Source organism: Coptis chinensis, chromosome 5, assembly GCF_015680905.1.
Source record: "Coptis chinensis isolate HL-2020 chromosome 5, ASM1568090v1, whole genome shotgun sequence".
Classification (NCBI taxonomy): domain Eukaryota; kingdom Viridiplantae; phylum Streptophyta; class Magnoliopsida; order Ranunculales; family Ranunculaceae; genus Coptis; species Coptis chinensis.
Window position 1 is genome coordinate 42,364,911 of NC_141460.1, and position 19,975 is coordinate 42,384,885.

At 38.5% G+C, this 19,975-nt stretch overlaps 1 non-coding gene across 1 annotated transcript; it reads right to left on the reverse strand.

The window, feature by feature from the left end:
* Nucleotides 1-9,141: 9,141 nt before the first annotated feature.
* On the reverse strand, nt 9,142-9,247 carry LOC147497555 (small nucleolar RNA R71). The gene has a single exon (XR_015197218.1). It is a non-coding gene; the product is annotated as a small nucleolar RNA R71 (small nucleolar RNA).
* Between the last annotated feature and the right edge of the window lie 10,728 nt (nt 9,248-19,975).

Below are 19,975 nucleotides of genomic sequence, written 5' to 3' on the forward strand. Positions count from 1 at the left end.
CTCTAGGTCTAGTTTTTCAGTAGAGTAATTAAGTTTAAGTTCCATTTCCAATTCTTGTTTTAGATTAAATCTTTGAATCATTGTTCTTGATTGATTAGATAAATAAAATTGTTATTTCTGTCAATTTCGATTTTGGTTATGTCAATTTATAGATCTAGTTTTAATTCTTGTTGATTATCATTTCGTAGTTTAAGTAGATTGAAGCATTGTTAGTTAAATTAGTTAAGTTAGAATTTTAATATGATGTGTAGTTATAATTCAATGGGAAATGATGGGTTGATGACTCAAGGCTAAAACCTCCATTAGAGGGGTTGATGAAGCTTGATGAAAACTTAGTGGTATAGTGTAGAAGCATTGTAGAATCTATTCCACTCTAGAAGGTCGTGATTCGCCATGAGAATGGGTGGATGACCTCACATGCTAGTTAGTATTTGGTAGAAATGCCATGAACACTATGGATTAGAACTCGAAATTCTTGCCGTAAGAACGTAAGAATCGAGATACAAGAATCTATGCTAGGTTATTAAGTTGGATTCGAGGTGGATTCAATTCCCCTATAATCTTTTATCTAGATTCAAAAACAATCATATTTCCATAGCATTCGTAGTTTAAATTCAACATAATAAATTTCATATTGTATCGTAGTACAACACCCTTCGTAAATCTCTCATTAGACTTCAGACCGATTAATTAGATTAGAAAACATTCCATGCTAGAGAACTAGGAGTGGAACGAATTTGTTACTCCACTCTATTTTGATAGAATTGAGAGTAGAAACTTTGATAAATATATATAGACATGTAAATAGTTTTAGTTTACTTACGTTTTGAGTTTTATCGTTCATTTCGTAGGTAAACTATTCAATTATCATTTATCAGAGGACTCGATGATGTCTAGCTTCCTGTGCTCTATAAAGATACCCACGAGGGATATCAGCGATGTGGAAGTAGTGAGAGACTTCGAAGATGTTTTTCGGGAGATTCCAGGGTTACCACCCAAGAGGGAACTGGAGTTTCGTATAGACTTGTTACCGGGGACTACACTAGTTTCAAAGTCGGCTTACCGGTTGGCACCTAAGCTTTTGGATGAAATGAAAGTGCAAGTCGAGGAATTACTCAAGAAGTGGTAAGAGTTTAAGTTTTAGTGTTTTTGTTTGTGGCTTCACCATATCTTTAGAGTATAGGGGTTTGAATCTTTTAAGGTCTGTATGACAGGTTCATACGACCGAGCAACTCACCATGGGGTGCGCCTGCTATTTTTGTTTCAAAGAAGGATGGTACTTTGAGGATGTGTATTGACTTCAGGGATTTGAACCAAAGACTATAAAAATAAGTATCCGCTTCCTAGGATTGATGATCTGTTGGACCAGTTGAAAGGGGCTAAGATATTTTCAAAGTTTGATTTAAGGACTAGTTATTATCAGATGGGAGTTGAAGAGAAAAGTATTCCTTTGACTGCATTTAGAACTTGGTATGGGTTGTATGAGTTTTCTGTGATGCCTTTTCGGTTGACAAATGCACCTGCATTCTTTATGGACCTGATGAATCGTATTTTTAGGCCCTATTTGGATAAATTTGTGATTATTTTCATTGATGACATTTTAGTGTATTCACAAAACACAGAAGAACATAAGATGCATTTGAAGATAGTGATGCAGACACTCAGAGAACAGCAGTTGTATGCTAAGTTTAGCAAGTGCCATTTTTAGGAGGAAGAAATTCGTTTCATGGGACATGTGGTATCTAGTGAAGGGATTGTTGTAGACCCTGAGAAGGTTGCTGCAGTGAAAGAATGGAAACAACCAACCACTGTTACAGAGATTAGGAGTTTCCTGGGGTTAGCAGGATATTATCGGAGATTTATTGAGAAGTTCTCGCTTATTGCAGCTCCACTCACGAAGTTAACTAGGAAGGACGTGAATTTTATGTGGACTAATGATTATGAGAAGGCTTTCTTAGAATTGAAACAAAGGTTGACTACAACTCCAATTCTAGTAATCCCGACTAGAGGCGGAAAACTAGTGGTTTTTACAGATGCTAGTGGAACTGTTTTGGGTTGTATGTTAATGCAAGACTAGAAGGTGGCGTCGTATGCTTCACGACAGTTGAAGATACACGAGAGACGTTATCCTACTCATGACTTGGAGTTAGCGGCAGTGGTTTTTGCTTTGAAAGTGTGGAGATATTATTTATATGGTGAGAAGTTTGAGCTTTACACAGATCACAAGAGTTTGAAGTATCTTTATTCACAGAAAGAGTTGAATATGAGACAGCAGAGATGGATGGAGTTCATAAGTAGTTATGACTTCGAGATTCAGTATCACCCATGCAAGGGCAATGTAGTTGCGGATGCACTTAGTCGATTGCCTGGTGTTTTGACCACTCATATGGTGTAAGAGTGGAAGAGTTTAGAGACTATAGCAGCTTATGATGTCCGGACTACACCAGATACAAATGAGGGGTATATATGCAGTTTGGAGGTTAGGCCGGTGATTTTCAGTAGAGTGATTGCCATGCAGCATAGAGACCGATTTCTTTTGAGTTAGTTAGATGATCTGGTCATTGATATTTTAGATGATTGTCCGTCTGATTGGGCAGTTGATTCTGAGGGAGGATTGAGATTTCATGAGAGATTATGTGTACCAGATGATGCAATGTTAAAGAAGGAGATATTATATGATGCTCATCATTCTCGGTTTACAATTCATCCTGGAGGAACGAAGATGTACCAAGACTTGAAGAGGACCTTTTGGTGGGAAGGAATGAAAAGAGATGTCGGAGAATATATTTCTCAGTGTTTAACTTGTCAGCAGGTTAAGGCAGAACATCAGAGGCCTTCTGGATTATTGCAGCCATTAGAGATACCGATGTGGAAATGGGAGCACATTTCTATGGATTTCATTGATGGCTTGCCTAAGTCTCGGAGAGGTAATGAATCTATTTGGGTTATTGTTGATCGTTTAACGAAGTCTGCTCATTTCATTCCTATTGACATGTGTAGAAATACAGATAAGTTGGTTTCCTTGTACATTCGGGAAGTAGTCAGGTTACATGGGATTCCAGTGAGTATTGTTTCAGATCGAGATCCTTTGTTCACTTCCGAGTTCTGGAAGAGTTTTCAGTGTGCTATGGGCAGTAGTTTGGTGATGAGTACTGCTTATCATCCTTAGACAGATGGATAGACAGAGAGGGTGAATCAGATATTAGAAGATATGTTACGGTCTTGTGTAATGGATTTTAGTGGAGGATGGGAGGAGCATTTACCTTTGGTGGAGTTTGCATATAATAACAGTTTCCAGTCGAGCATCGGTATGGCACCCTTTGAGGCTTTGTGTGGGCGTCCATGTCGATTACCTACTTGTTGGGCAGATGTGGGAGACCGAGTATTGCTTGGGCCTGAGATAGTGAGAGAGACATTTGAACAGATTAAAGTCATTAGAGAAAGGATTAAGACAACACAAAGTAGGCAGAAAAGTTATGCAGATTTGAAGAGGAAACGAGTTGAGTTTTTTGTAGGCGATTTTGTGTTTTTGAAGGTTTCTCCTATGAGAGGAGTTATGAGGTTTGGCATGAAAGGAAAGTTGAGCCCACGATATATTGGACCATATGAGATAGTAGCCTCCGTTGGTAGTTTGGCGTACCGTCTTGCTTTGCTGTCTAACTTAGCGATAATTCATGATGTCTTCCACGTGTCTATGCTACAGAAATGTGTGGAAGATCCTACTGAGGTTGTTCAGTCAGCAGAGCTAGAGTTGAAGGATGATGTAACTTTTACAGTGAGACCTATCACGATAGTAGATAGGGATGTGAAACACCTTAGGAGGAGGATTGTAAACCTGGTGAAAGTGCAGTGGAGTGAAAGGGAGAATGACGTGACTTGGGAACTTGAAGATAAGATAAGGCAGATGCATCCTGAGCTCTTCTCTAACATTCTATCTTGAATCTCGGGACGAGATCCTTTTAAGGTGTGTATATTATAACACCCCGTGTTTTTATTTGTTTTCATATAATAATAATAATAATAAAAATAATAATAAAAATAGATAAAACGGTTATATGATAACTATCAGCTTAGGGATAAAAGTCCCGTATGTAAGTAGATAACTGTTACCCTTGTGTTTCGGTAAGGTTTTTAAAAAAAAAAAAAAAAAAGGTGTTTTCTCATGTAGAGTTTCTTGGGGAAAAACACAGCGAGAGTTTTAGAGAAAAAAAAAGAGTTTTACTGAAAAGGTTTTGAACGAAGAAGATCGTCTTTTCACGCGACAGTCGACGTTGGTCTTTCGGGGTTTTGCTTTCGGGAAGTTGTTCGGTTTTAAAACAGTGAGTAGTCTGAAGATGATTTTTTAATATTTGTTTCTGCTAATCATATCCGACATGTTGTTTTCCATATTTGAGAGCTTGTAAACTCTGTTAATGGTGCCGGCTGTTAGATACAAATTTTGAAGTACTACAATATATAAAACTCTGACGAAGTAGAGCATTGAATTTGATTGTCGAAGCCTTGACACCGGTTGTCAATGGCTCAACCTCAGAACCAAAACGTCCTAATTTTTGTTATGTTGGAATGATTGTTTTGTTGGAAATTTGTTGGGATGTTATACTGTTAGTTTAAATTTGATTGTTGGTGTTTGATTGTGCGCTGGAGAGTGGAGTTGAAGCTTGGGAATAGGGCGTTAATGGAGGTCGAAAATCTAGATCCAGTTTGAGGGAGGAATTTGGGGAATCACTGAACTTGGTTTTTGTATGAACTAAAGAAGTAGGGGTTCCGATGTACGTTATTTTCGGTTAGATTGGGAGGTGAGTGGTGGTCTGGCGAGCTCTACAGTGGTGGTGGAGGCGCTGGAAGAGGTGACCTAGCCTAGGATTGGGAATTGAGATTTGTTAGTATAGGTATGTATGGATTTGCAAAAGGAACCAAACCGCTAGGTTAACTAGTGGTGGCTAGCTGTGGCTGGTGGTGGTTGAATGGTGGTGGATGCGCTGGACAAGTGTGAGAGAGGAAGATGAACAGCGTTTTTGTTGTTGTTGGGCTTGGGCCGAATTTCGTGGGTGGGCTTGAATGTTTAATTTTTGAATTTTCTCTTTTTGGACTTAAGTTTAGACTTTGGGCCTTAGGAGTTGGGCTTTTAGGTTAGAAGAGTTTAGGTCTGGTTGACTTTGACTGTTGACCAATTGACCCAAATTTGACTTTTACCTCGGATTATGATTCGGTCTATTAAGATAGGTCTAGGATTATTAGCATGCTTGATTTTAGGCTAAGACCTTTCTAAATATACTTGTGTACGTACTTACTACTCTGTGATATATCAGTCTTTTATGATACACAACGTTATAACACTTATACATCCATGAAATTAATAATGCGTAAACCAAAAATACATGAATCAAGATACTCCGTCGTTCTCTAAAATAATATATGCAATAAAGTTCAATAATGCGTAAACAAATTTACCGCACCCTTTTAGAACTCTCCACGCCTCAAGTTTTGGAATTGAGTTTTATGACTGATGATGTCATATGTTAGGTGGGCATTTATTGAATGTGCCATAAATGGCCCGTTAGCATTAAATATGGGTATTCATTGAATGTGCCATGAATGACCAGATTGTTTGGACTGCCCTAAAGAGGAACTAAGGTATTCGCCTTACAGGTTAGTTGTATTCCTTGAGTGTACGGAATGTAGGGTTGGGTATTCCTTGAACGTGGCGGGAATGACCCAGGGCATTCATTGAATGTGCCATGAATGGCCCATTAGTTATATGATAGGTATTCCTTGAATGTGGCGGGAATGACTTATGGTATTCATTGAATGTGCCATGAATGACCTGAGTTTTGTGCCCAAAGAGGCTGTGAAATATGTGTATGAAAGCCCAGAGGTGGCTATGATATTGAGGTATTCGGTGGGAGAGAGGCACATAGGAATGTGTGATTTGGCAAATGTGTAGAGTGCAAATCGTGGAGTAGGTACTAAAGGGTGGGTGTATAAGAAAAGTAATTGATTAATTGATAAGAGAAATTGATTTGATTATGCGAGTGTGTTTGGGCTTACATTTGAATACCTATAGGAGATCTACATATGTTATATAAGATTTCTAACTTTCTTTTGCAAGAGGGTAGGACTTAATAATATTTTGTGCAGTGACGCAGTCCTACCCTAATACAACAGTGGATATCGGTAAGTTTTAGTTCAATTACTTAGTTATCAAAACAAGTTATTATAACGAGTTAATAAGATGGGAGACTTGCTTGGGAAGAAACTATGCCGGTTGAAATGACTGAACTACCTGTCTTCCAAGCTGAGAATGATTATATTATGATATATTTAAGGTGTTAGTTGGATAAGTAAAGATTGGAAATGTTTATATGTGGTCAATCTACTCATACCAGCAAATTCCATTTTGCTGACCCATGTTTGCTTTGTTTTGGCAACGTGGGTGTGTTCTTAGGAACATAGGTGGAAGGTAGTGGAATCGCGGTGTGTGATTTTGATTCTTGTCTGGAGCAGTCCGTTAGTTCTTTTTTTAGTTCTTATTCTTATTGAAAGGATGTAATAACATAGTTTATATTTTTTTAGCATGACATGAGAACATGGTAGTGAGGACTATTAGCATGACATGAGAACATGGTAGTTGTTGGGACTATTTTATTAAGTAGATTCTTGTATTTGATTTTAGTTTCTTTGGTATCCACGGATAAGAGAAAATTGTAGTTTAATAAAGTCTTTAGGTGGAAAAAGAGTTAACACCGACATGGGATTATTTTAATTTAAGTCCAGATTCTTGTATGATGTGGGTTTTAGGTTTTGATTAAAGTGATTCAAGATCCAAAGCCCGGTCGCTGATAAGAGCCCAAAATTGTAGTTTTAACCCCCGAGGCGTATTTTTGGACTCATACTATTAGACCAATTATGTGAGTAATAATTTCCAAGGTCTTAACTAATCAGAGGAGCAAAAGTGGACGAAAAGTTGTTGAAGCCAACTGCATTGAAGAGGCCTTTTGAATCAAAGTCCATTATGTGCGAGAAAATGTGCCAAGCTTTAGTTTTGGATAAAGGATAAAACAAAGGTTAACTCTTTGTTACTAAGGAGTTATAGATAATTATAGATCTAGTTTTCATGATTAAGTTTAGTTTAAATTCAATTCTTGTTTTAGATTAAACTCGTAGAATCATTATTCTTAATTAGTTTGATTAATAAATTAGCTAGTTTGTCAATTTCGATTCTTGTCATTTACAATTGTGTAGATCTAATTTCCCTTATTACGTATATAGCTAGACTTAGATTAGTTAGATTATTAATTGAGTATTTGAATCATTGTTTTATTATTCATTAGATTAATAAAATAGTGTTCTCCATAAGTTAGTTTCATTTCCATTAATTGTTTAGTTTCAATTCGTAGATTCAAGTAATTGTCATTATTAGTTTAATTCAATTATTGCATTAGTAGTTTTGAATTGGGTTTAAACAAGCAAAGTTTCAATCTTTATATCATGTCTTGTTTGAATTCCATTGGGAATGATAGCGTGATGATTCTCGGCTAAACCTCCATTGAGGGGTTGAGAAGCCTTGATGAAAGCTTGATTCGATTATCGTAGAGTCGCCGTAATTTCCTTTCCACTCTAGAAATGATTAGTTCACCATGAGAATGGGTTCAATCGCTCACATACTAGTTATGAATTGGTAGAAATGCCATGTGTAATTAGGGATTAGGAGTAACCATATTGTTCTGCTAGCAGATTCATTCGATTACGATTAATTTATTCGTTAGTAGGATTAAGTCGAGTTAAGGTGGAATCAAACCCCCTCTAACTCCTTATCATAGAATCAACGTAGCATTCCCATAGTTGTTCTGATAGTTGACTAGTTGCATCTTGTGGGTAGTTGCATCGTTGTCTAGTTGCCATTTCGTAAATCTCTCATTAGACTTTAGAGTTAAGAGTACTTATACGTAGAGAACACAGCATGCGGAAGGACTAGGAGTGGAACGAACTTCCTACTCCACTATATCTCATAGGATTGAGAGTAGAATTCTTTGATAAACTAGGCACATAACATAGTTTTAGTTTACTTATGTTTTGAGTTTTATCGTTCATTTCGTAGGTAAACTATTCAATTTTATGTTTTATCAAATGGCGCCGCTGCCATCTTAGTTTCACTTTCGCATTGTTTTTGTAGTATAAGTACTTTTCTTAAAGTCCCATTAAACCCACCCACCCTTGTTTGATTCATACTGTGGTTGTCCGTTTCATCATTGAAAAGTTCGCTAAAAATACACGTAAGCGACCCAGAGCGAAGCGCACTTAACCCATAAGCCTGGAACACTGAGCGCGACCCGCCCCCATGTGGAGCACGACCCGCCCTAAATCACTGTAACTTGAAGTTACACGGAGCGTGACCGCGTCCTAAGCAAATTCAACCACCGAAATGATTTTTGCCGAATTTCCACAGCTTGATTCAAACCGATTTTTCAAGTTTTTCGTTAACTAACTATTTATATACACTGAACACGCGTAAAACAAGACGCTATTCATAAGCCGAAGCAAGGACGAATCAGGTATTCCTTTCTTCCGCACCTCGTGATCTCTGTTAGAGGTTTATACTAGTATATCAGAATTGTTTGGAGTGTTGATGTGTTTAGCTAAATTTGGTCTTAGCCTTGTATGAGATTAAGGTCTGGTCGAACAAAAACACAACAACGTCAACAAACGACTCTATCTAGTATACCACCCACTACACCTCTAGCTACTATTTCACACACACCACCTAACACAATGCTCGACGAAGGAGGGACTCCTCTCTCGGACTTTTACAAAGCCTTGAGCGATAGCCCTAAATCTTGCATCGTTCTAGCAAACCCAGTGGGGGATTTCTGAATCCCCCCAAATATTTTTAATTTGTTACCCGTTTTTCATGGTTTAGACCATGAAAAACCTTATCAGCACATGCGTAGGATTGAACAAGTCCTAACAACATTCCACCATCCTACGGTTGGTGCGAACAAATTAAACTAAGGGTATTCCCTTTCACCTTAGCCGATAAGGCGGCATCTTGGTTAACTACCCAAGCGCCTAATTCTGTGGACTCGTGGGCTAAACTTGTTCAGCTGTTTATGGAACATTTTTACCCACCCCTAAAGACGGATGAGATTCTTTCCAAGATTCATTTCTTTCGACAAAATCCTCATGAATCATTTTCAGAGGCTTGGAATCGTTTCACCGATCTCCTTATAGAGTGTCCACATCATAACTTAGCGAAAGACACGTTAGTTTGTGCCTTTTTCAAAGGACTTCTACACCACCATAAAGAAGTCCTTGACATAATGAATGGGGGTAGTTTCTTAAGCAAAGGAGCCTCGGAGGCTTATAAATTTTTAGAGGATCAAACTAAGCGAAATAACAACCGGGGTAGTGATGATATCCCACCGCCTCGCTAGTTCATCAAATATAGTTAAGGCCGCCGATATGCTTGAAATTAAACACGATCCCGAGCTAAAAACTCTAATCGAATCACTCACTAAAAAGGTAGAGGCCATTTCTGTTCAACAAAAGCCTATCCCCGTCATGAACGTAAATTCAAATCCATGTAGTTTCTATTGGAGCCCTGAGCATCCCGACTCCCACTGTCCTATAGCCTATGAACAGGCTTGTTCCATTAATAGTGAACCTAACGCCCCTTGGAGACAAAATCCCAACTTCGGTTGGAGAAATAACCAACACGTCACACCTCTAGGGTACAATAATCAATACGTTAGGCCAACGCACAGTTTTAACCAAGTTCCACCACGACAAGGACAGGGTCAGGGTAATTTTAATAATTATAACAACCAAGTGCAACCTCGACAAAGTCAAGCACAAGGTCAAGGTAGTTATAATAATTATAATGCTAATAGAGGTATCGTTCCGGTAAATAATAATTATCAAAATCCACCCATAAATAATTCACGTGAAATAGTTCCAAATCACACCACCCGTGACTACTACACCCACACAACCGATCGTCTTGACACCTTCATACAAGTGAGCCAAAAACTTTTCCAAACCATGGCTCAATCTAACCAACAAAATGTACAATCCGTTAATAATTTAACCCAACAGTTGGCTCAAGATAAAGCCTAACCCAAAGGTGTGTTTCAGTGTCACGAAATACCTAATTCTAAAACAACAAACACAGCCTTTTTGAGGTAACCGATAATACTAGTAATGAATATGAAAATGTAGGTGAGCTAAAGGCCATCACCACTCTCCGTTCTGGCAGAGTGGTTGATAACAAAGTAACTATGTCTATAGTTACCCCACCAGTAACCCCTACACCTGCTATTTTACTAGATACCGAAATAGAAACTGAATAGCCTACAACTGTAGAGGTACCAGTTACAACACAACCTAAGAAACAGAAAGCCACGGTTAAACATCCAGGTGATACCATTGCTAAATATAGACAGAAACCACAGTTTCCACAAAAATTAGCCGTGTTAACTAGGGATACTAATTATGAGGAGATTAGGGACGTTTTCAAGAATCTAACTATAAATCTTCCCTTCCTCGAAGCTATTAAAATGCTACTACACCATGCTAAGTTTCTTAAGGAGTTGTATATTACTAGGCGTAGGACCAATATACCAAAAGACGCCTTTTTAACAGAACAATTCCCAACTCTATCTGAACATAATGGAATTGTTAAGTATAAGGACCCTAGTCGTCCTACTGTATAATGCACCTTAGGAGATTCTTATCTACGACGACGTTATTAGACACGGGGGCTAGTGTTAACTTACTCCCATTTTATTTGTATAGACAAATAGGTCTAGACGAGATGCAACCCACTAAAATGACGCTTGCAATTAGCTGACGGTCTATTAAGTATCCTAAGGGTGTGGTCGAAAAAAAATGCCGGTAAAAGTTCAGGATTTTTACTATCCGCTAATTTTGTCATCCTCGATCGATAAGTCGATTACGACTGGCTCCCGATCATCTTAGGGCCCTTTCCCGGCAACTACCAATGTGCTCATTAATTGTCACGATGGTTCAATGTCCATGTCTTTTGGCCATCTTGTCATTGAAGTCAATGTTTTAAAACAAAGACCGCGCTTACCCGATTAGCCTATGGATGGAGAGGTTAGCATGATCGAGAGCTTTGCTCGAGATTATTTCAACAACACGCGTCCCCGATAATCATATGCCCAAATTTCTTTCCTTTGGAAGTTCAGACTCCAACATTTTCATCCCTACACTAGTCGATACACATATTACGGATGAGGATGAGATAGATGACTTTCTCAAAGATGTAGAGGACTATCATAGTAACGAGGATATGACCAATCTAGATGAGGAATTCGATGAGTTTCTTAGAGCAGGTGATGATTCACCCTATCAAGAACTACTTTGCACAACATCCACCTTGACTCCCCTCCTTCCACCCTTTCAAAGGAATCTCGAGTTTGCACTCGATCCTATTGTTTCTTCAGTGCTTCATAATTTTTTAAATCCACCTAGTAAACAAATATTTCAGAAGAACAAAGCATTTGACACCTTCATTTTCAGACTTGAAACAGTCCCTACACACGCCATGAATGAGTTTTGTGCTAAACCCACATCCTCATTGTTTACATGTTGTCCTTCTACAACTTATCCATATCCACCATATTCTCCACAACCATTCACTTTTCCACACTTATTTACTAGAACACCCTCTAGTTCAAAAATGAAAAAGAAGGTGCATGCTAGGTTACGTAATAGGGTTATCCGACTTCGCTTTCATTTCACTAGGTTGCGTCATAGGAAATCTTGGTGCTTGATTGTGTTTGGATATATTTTCTTTGATATTTATTTATGGAATGATCCACAACTATTTCGGTTGTTGATATATGATAAACTGCATATTCATACATATGTTTAGATAAAGTCTCGAGTATCTGACTATAAACGACTCAACTTTTGTGTTTGGTGCATTTCCTTTCATTTCCATATATTGGTGAGTGCACCATTAAGGTAACCGGGCCCTCCCTACGGAGTGTGTGGCTATAAGTATCGGATCCTAAGTCCACGTTTAACATAATTCACGTTTTCCACTCTTGCATGTTTTCTCGGATTTTTGAGTCATGTTTCTCTATGGGGTGAATTATGTCTTTCTTGTTTAATATTTTTCATTATAAAAGTAAATATATATATATATATAAGTCTCGGAAATCTGACTTTAAAAGACCCACTGCTAAAAAACAAATTTTCTAAGCTTTGTTGTAAAAAATTTGTTTGGGGGTGGAGTGTTCGTGTTTCCGTCCCAGAATGTTTTATGTCCGAATAGAGTTGCTTAGGCCGTTTAATGGTATTTCGATCCGGGTTGATATAATCATGAATTTAGAGTTCAGTCCTTCGCATAACGTACGTCATGCACGCACTACGAGGCATTTTCCACTATCTTATATGTCATCCACGGTCAGAATAGAGTGTTTTATGGATCATTGGATTGGAAATTCTCTCCTGATCATTTCCATATCTCATTCGCAAAAATTGGACCGGTAACGAAGCGACAATTTTGATTTGAAGTTTCACAAAAAATTGAAAAATTGAAAAATTTCGAATTAGGCTTGGGTCCAACCAGCGCCAAGACCGGCAGCAGCACCGCCACTACCTTTTTGCCAACAAATGCGTTCATCCTTCCAAACCGCCATTAACGCCCACCAAAGCTCCAAAACCTAAAAAAAAAAAATTAAAAAGAAAACCAAATTAACTTACACCCACAGTTCAAATCCACTTCCAATCTAATCTAAAATCTTTCCACCACCACCTACACCAAATTAAATCATCAAAAACCACCGGGAAATAAAAAAATTTGAATTGCCGATCCACCACCACGCCACCACCGCACCACCACCACTGTTTGCTTCAGTCGGTCGATTCAAATTCCAACACCACATTCCATTTAAACCCCCACTACATTCCAAACACTAAAATGGCTCAACAACGTCGAATTTTGCCGGAGCAAGCTTTTACTGGCGACCACTTCGCGCCGTTTTAAAGTGACGAAATGATCAGTAGAGACTGGAATAGCTTGTGGTACTCGACCGAAGCCTTTTACCACGACGACTTAGTCCGACGGTTCTACAACACGAGGGAGTTGGAGGGGACTATAATTTTTGTTATGGTGGCAAAGAGGAGGAAGGAAGTAACTACGGGGTTGTTGGCCGAGATTCTAGGCATTCCGCCTAGAATCCATCTGGATGTCATGTTACAGGAGTCCCAATATAATGGGGTAGAGCCGTTGATGCACGTGGATTACGATCGGTGGAACTACAATGCGAGATCGCATTGTGTTCGCCAGCATCCCTCGAACCAACCACCGGGGCCGCGCTTCGATGGATTGGTCGAACGCCCCGGCAAGGAGAAGGTCACGACATCGGTCCGAATCGCCTCCATATTTTATGGATACTCTAGGAGCGAAGTACGAAGTTCTGTATCTTGGAGTTTTGCTTAGCATGATTAGGGGGAGTAGGGAAGGTCTGTTGCACCTCTCCCCGTGTTGATAACCAAGATCATGCCGAAGTTGAGAAGCGACTCCGCCCGATCGGTCTTACATCACGCTGCACCAAAATCCTCGCATTTATAAGGATTGTGTCCAACGAGTTTGGAGGTTGCCTGAGGATAGGGTAGAGGACGAGGAGGATGGGGGAAATGAGAATGCCTCGGAGGATGAGGAGGACTTGACTTGTTTTGATGCGGATGCCCTGGAGAGGTGTTGGTCAGATGCAGAACGCATGGCCGTAATTCATCGTGGCATGCGTTCACTCAACACTATCTGCGAAGACCTCCGGACTCGACAGGCTACTATCCATCATAACTTCGAGATCCGATCCCAGCCGAGGACGAAGTGGGAATAGATGAGGGCGAGCTAGAAGCTTTCGGCCCCGATTCGGGCCGACATGCTTGCACGATTCCCACCTCACGGGGATTCTCCTTCTGAGGACACACCATCGAGGCACGAGCGTCGTCGCCGAAAGACGAATGGTGTTGGCCCATCGGGAGCTCAGGAGCCATCTCCTGAGCGTGTGCCCTCCGCTACCAGTACCAAAGTGGTTAGGGATAGTATCGTTTGATGTTTATTTGTAGTTTCATTATTGTTATTTATTTTAATGTAAGTTTACTTCCGTAATTTGAATTTTGTAGTGAAATATACTTCGAATGAAAATTTTAATATAATGAGGTTATTTTCATTGTGCGTGGTTTTTAATATTGATCCCACCTTCCCAAATTGTTTGGGGGTGGTGTTATCTATTCCAGCATGATTTTTATATGACCGTTGTTTTAGAATTTATTGTGGAGTCAAGGTGAAAATATGGCCGTTTAGGCAAATCTATGAATAAGTATATGAAATCTTGATTAAATGGGTAGATTCTATCCTAAATTCAACCTAAAAGATACTAGGTTTGTTTTAAATCAAGGAAATGAGTTATTTCCGTTTTCGGGTTTGGAAAGTTTAGGATTTCAGGAAACTGCCGTAAAAACTTTTTGGCAACTTCCCGATCCGTTTTAGCAACTTTAAACCTATATAAACTTCATTCATTTTACACTCACAACTCACACTACACCTAACCTCCATCACTCACCTTTCACTCCCACGATTCCCACGTTTCGTCTCAATTTTCGATCTTCAGCACCTCGGAGTGCGCCTGCGCCCCAGAGGAGCGCACTCACGCCCTGACTTCCGTGGACCAGAAAAATTCCAGTTTTTCTGCGGGGTGTTCCCGGATCATTCGCAGCTATTCCAGAGCGTAATTTTGAGATGACATCTCCTACATTGATACCGAAATAGTCTTTCGAAGATTTGTTCCAAAGCACTACTTATGGTGCTTGGTTTCGCGAGGCAATCACATACGTTGGCTGGGAACCGCTTATGGTAAGACCTGATGCACTTTATTCTCCAACACTAGCATCTTATTTTTACGATAACTGCATTTTCTTTGAGAGACCAGATGGAGAACAAGTGTTCTCCATCAACATCGATAATGAACTAATGGAAATTACCAGGTTCTTGCTAGCATTTGTGCTTGGACTTGCAATGCCCGCTGAAATACAAAACCCATGGTGTTATTGGGTAGATAATATGTATGTCTACACTTATGAGTTTTTGCATGAGTCGTATGGCGCAGGCATTTTCCGTATAGAGGACCAGGGGGAATATAACGTCGCCTTTGGTAACCTGTCCATGAACATAGGAACTGTTATGTTTTGGATCATGCTAAATATTTTAGGGGAATGGCGTTTTTCTTCTGTGAATGATGCCACTTGCAGCGTCTTCCTTGGTTTAGCCACGGGACGTATGTGTCATGACCTTCCCCGAACCTTGATGTCTAGTTTAGCTCGATCCCATAAGATGAGGCATAAGTACCTTCTTATGCCTGTTCTAATTTCCCGTATTATGCTATGTTTCTTTCCTGTTATTTGTACACGTTTCACGGATTGGATTACGGTCGACACTGTATGACCCACCAATAGTATTATTTGATATTTTCGTGCAATGACTTGGCAAGGGTGGAGGATACAACCTTATCAGGTTGCACCCTACACCCCGTCAGACCAAGTGACTCTTAATAGGTTAGCAATAATAGATGATAAATGGCGGGAAGCCTGGCAAATTATCATGGAATGGCAGGACGCGAAGGAACCTCACTTCTTTATAGAAGAAGAGGATGAGGAAGATGATGAGTAATGCGGAAGATAAGGTCAGTTTTAATTCTAGTTTGTGTCTGCTTATGTCCCAAGCAATTTCATTCTTGTTAACCCCATAATGGGTAGAACTCGTATAGAGTTGCATCAGTTTTTATTTCCTATATCAGTACGTTCTAACTTTGTTTTGCAGATGTTCCGGAATTTCACGCGTTTCAATGGTATTTTTCCTACCCTCTTTATTTAAAATACTTTGAAGACAAAGCATGCTTCTTGTTTAGGGGGGGGGCATAGAAACACGAGTAATTAAGGCATCTTTTAGGATATAGATATGTATAATATGCATTTGTTTTCTAGTCAAAATTTCAAAAAAAAAAATTCAAAAATATAAATAAATAAGTTCATGCTATACACTTAGGAATATTGGTATTGTTTTCCTTCTCTATGCTCTTAATAATCTAGAAGTCTCACGTAGATTTTGCATTAGAATAATTTTTAGAAACTTAGGTTAATATGTAGGTAATAATCTTTGCATCTATCTATAAATATATTACATGAGTATCAATGATTGTTAGCAGTAAGTTTCTCAAATCTAGGCTAGAATACTTATTCTACAAATCCTGTGAGAATATAGCCTAAAACCTTATATGAGCAAAACATTTGAGAAATGACACAAGGGAGAAGTAAAATCTGGATAGAGAAATCACACGTCCACTTGCTTGATCACTAAACCATATCCTAAGAGAGAATTTAGGCCCTCTTTGGATCGATATAGCCAGAAATTCAACCCTATGAATTATTTTCCGCTAGTCGCCCCTCTGAGCCTTTCTTTTGCCTTTCATAAACCACAAATCCTTTACCCTGTTACAAAACAAAACAAAATAAAAAAAAATTAAACCTACCCAATTTAGATAAGTTGAGAATAGAATGAGGAAGAAAGAAGAAGAGAAAAACCTGTGTAAACAAAATTTAGTTAATTGCTTCAGAAAATAAAGAAAAGAAGTTTCCATCCAAAGAAAAGAAAAATAAAAATAGAAATAAAATAAAAACTCCAAAAAAATAGAATAAAAGGAGATAAAAGCCAAAGAAAAGAAAAAGAAAAAAAAAATATGGCTAAAGATGGAAACAAAGTATAGAAGCAAAAGAAAATAACAAGGTTTTCTCTAAGTTACATAATATGAATATCCATTATCTCGGACTTATCCATTTCCTTCCTTCTTAAACCATCTCCTAATCCCATACACCTAATAAAGACCTCTAGCTTAATTAGGAATAGGTTAGTGTGATAGTATGTGGCAGATGTGTTTGATCGACTTTCAGCTTCCTTGTTGTCATTGAGATTGTAAAGTAAAGTGTGCCCACCGCATTAACCGGAGTAGCTAAAACTTGAGTGGAAAAATCAGTGTTGTATCTTGACTATTATTGTGAGAACCCTTGGGGACGCTATTCGAAGTTTGAAACTAACCTGCTAGGCATTTCATAGTATTACTCATTGTATATATGTTTATTATAGATGATTGATTATTATGCATATATTAGCTTAGGTTTCAACTTGATTACTCTATATGCATTGCTAGTGAGAGGAATAGTTAATTTAGAGCATGAATAAGGAAACAATAGTTTTATTTCTTAGTCGTTGTAGTATAGATGAAGTTTGTGAGTACCTTCATTGGAAAACTCTCACAAGGTTATAACTCGTCCCACTAGGGGAATTCCTAGTGGTTTAAGGCCTTGTTGATAATGGTCAATGCAATCGCGACTCAGTAAACGAGTAGTTAGAACTCCATTTTTGGTCACTTATTCTAATTTCTCATCTTTGCTTGAGGACAAGCAAAATGCTGTTTGGGGGTGGTTTGATAAGAGCCCAAAACTGTAGTTTTAACCCTATAACAGTCATACTATTAGACCAATTATGTGAGTAATAATTAAGAGTTTTTATGCATTTCAGGCTTCAAAGTCCATTATATGCAGAAATGTGCCACTTTAGCGAGATAAAGGAGCAAAAGTCGGTTACTAAGGAGTTCCATGATTAAAGGCCAAGATTCAAGAAGACAAAGCCTTTCTAAAGCCCGGTCAAAAGCTGAAAAATCGACGCCTTGGCGTAAACAAAGACACAAAGTCGTGAGAACTTCCGGGGGTCAGATCTTTGGACTCAGACCTCGGAATGGGACCTACCTTATGTCAAAACGACCGGCTCGGAAATAGATTTCCAATGGTCTAAGACGTGATCCAATTAGAGGAGCAGAAGTAGATGAAAAGTCTGTTGAAGCCAACTGCAGTTGAAGAGGCCTTTTTGGACTGAAAGAATTGGGTTTTGGGCCTGATTTTCTGGCCCAAAACATGGCTCCAAGCCCATGCACGATTTTTGGATCTGAAAGTATAAAAACAAAAGCTTAACTCTTTGTTAATGGTAGATAGTTAGGTTAGATAGTTAATGGTAGCTAGTTAGACCTAAAAATATAGATAATTATAGATCTAGTTTTCATGTAATAAAATTAAGTTTAGTTTAAATTCAATTATTGTTTTAGATTAAACTCGTAGAATCATTATTCTTAATTAGTTTGATTAATAAATTAGCTAGTTTGTCAATTTCAATTCTTGTCATTTACAATTGTGTAGATCTAATTTCCCTTATTACGTATATAGCTAGACTTAGATTAGTTAGATTATTAATTGAGTATTTGAATCATTGTTTTATTATTCATTAGATTAATAAAATAGTGTTCTCCATAAGTTAGTTTCATTTCCATTAATTGTTTAGTTTCAATTAAGTAGATTCAAGTAATTGTCATTATTAGTTTAATTCAATTATTGCATTAGTAGTTTTGAATTGGGTTTAAACAAGCAAAGTTTCAATCTTTATATCATGTCTTGTTTGAATTCCATTGGGAATGATAGGCGTGATGATTCTCGGCTAAACCTCCATTGAGGGGTTGAGAAGCCTTGATGAAAGCTTGATTCCAATTATCGTAGAGTCGTCGTAATTTCCTTTCCACTCTAGAAATGATTAGTTCACCATGAGAATGGGTTTAATCGTTCACATACTAGTTATGAATTGGTAGAAATGTCATGTGTAATTAGGGATTAGGAGTAACCATATTGTTTTGTGAAGCAGTTCAATTCGGATTACGACAATTCGTCGTTAGTAGGATCAAGTCGAGTTAAGGTGGAATTAATCCCCCTCTAACTCCTTATCATAGAATCAATGTAGCATTCCCATAGTTGTTCTGATAGTCGACTAGTTGCATCATGTGGGTAGTTGCATCATAGTCTAGTTGTCATTTCGGAAATCTCTCATTACACTTTAGAGTTAAGATTACTTCTACGTAGAGAACACAGCATGCGGAAGGACTAGGAGTGGAACGAACTTCCTACTCCACTATATCTCTTAGGATTAAGAGTAGAATTCTTTGATAAACTAGGAACATAACATATTTTTAGTTTACTTACGTTTTGAGTTTTATCGTTCATTTCGTAGGTAAACTATTCATTTTATGTTTTATCACCCGTCATAGCCTGGGTTTTTAGACAATTGAACCGAGTGATGTTTGAGATTTTTATATTTCAAATATTCACTTTGTAATTGTTTAGAAATTCGGGCTGTGACATTTTTGGTATCGGAGCCTAGGTTAGCTTAGATTGAAAAAATATAAGTGATCCTCAGATATGGAATATGGGTTATAGTGTTGAGAGTTTTGGATATATGTGAAGATTAATGGGAGTTTTGTTTGAACTGTAGATCATGGTTGAGACAAGTAATGGTAATACTACTGGACTTGCAATGAACACTCCAGTACGGATGTCAGGTGGACAGTTGAATCAGTTGTTGCAGGTTATGTAGAATAACCATCTTGTTCAGGGAGATCCTTTTGCTAAGCGTAATAAGGTGTTTGGTACTCTTGGTGGGCAGCGATTTACTGGTGTTGGGAATACGATTGCAGCGGAGTCTTGGATTCAAAGTTGTGAAAATGTATTTGAGCGTATGCATATTACTAAGGTTCAGAAGCAGGAGTTGGCAGCTCACTAACTTGATGACGCTGCTAGGTTTTGGTGGCGAGCTCTCACCCCTAGTCTGGACACTAGAACTTTGACTTGGGAGGACTTCAAGGTTAGATTTGAGAGTAAGTTCATTCCTGAGGCAGTAAAAGAGCAGTTGGCTCAACAGTTCTCTGAGTTGACTCAAAGCGGGAAGTCTGTGACTGGGTATGTGAACAAGTTTAATGAGTTATCAAGGTTTGCTCCCTATCTTGTGGATACTGACAAGAAGAAAAACCAAAAGTTCATACGTGGGTTTGCTCCCTATCTTGTGGATACTGGA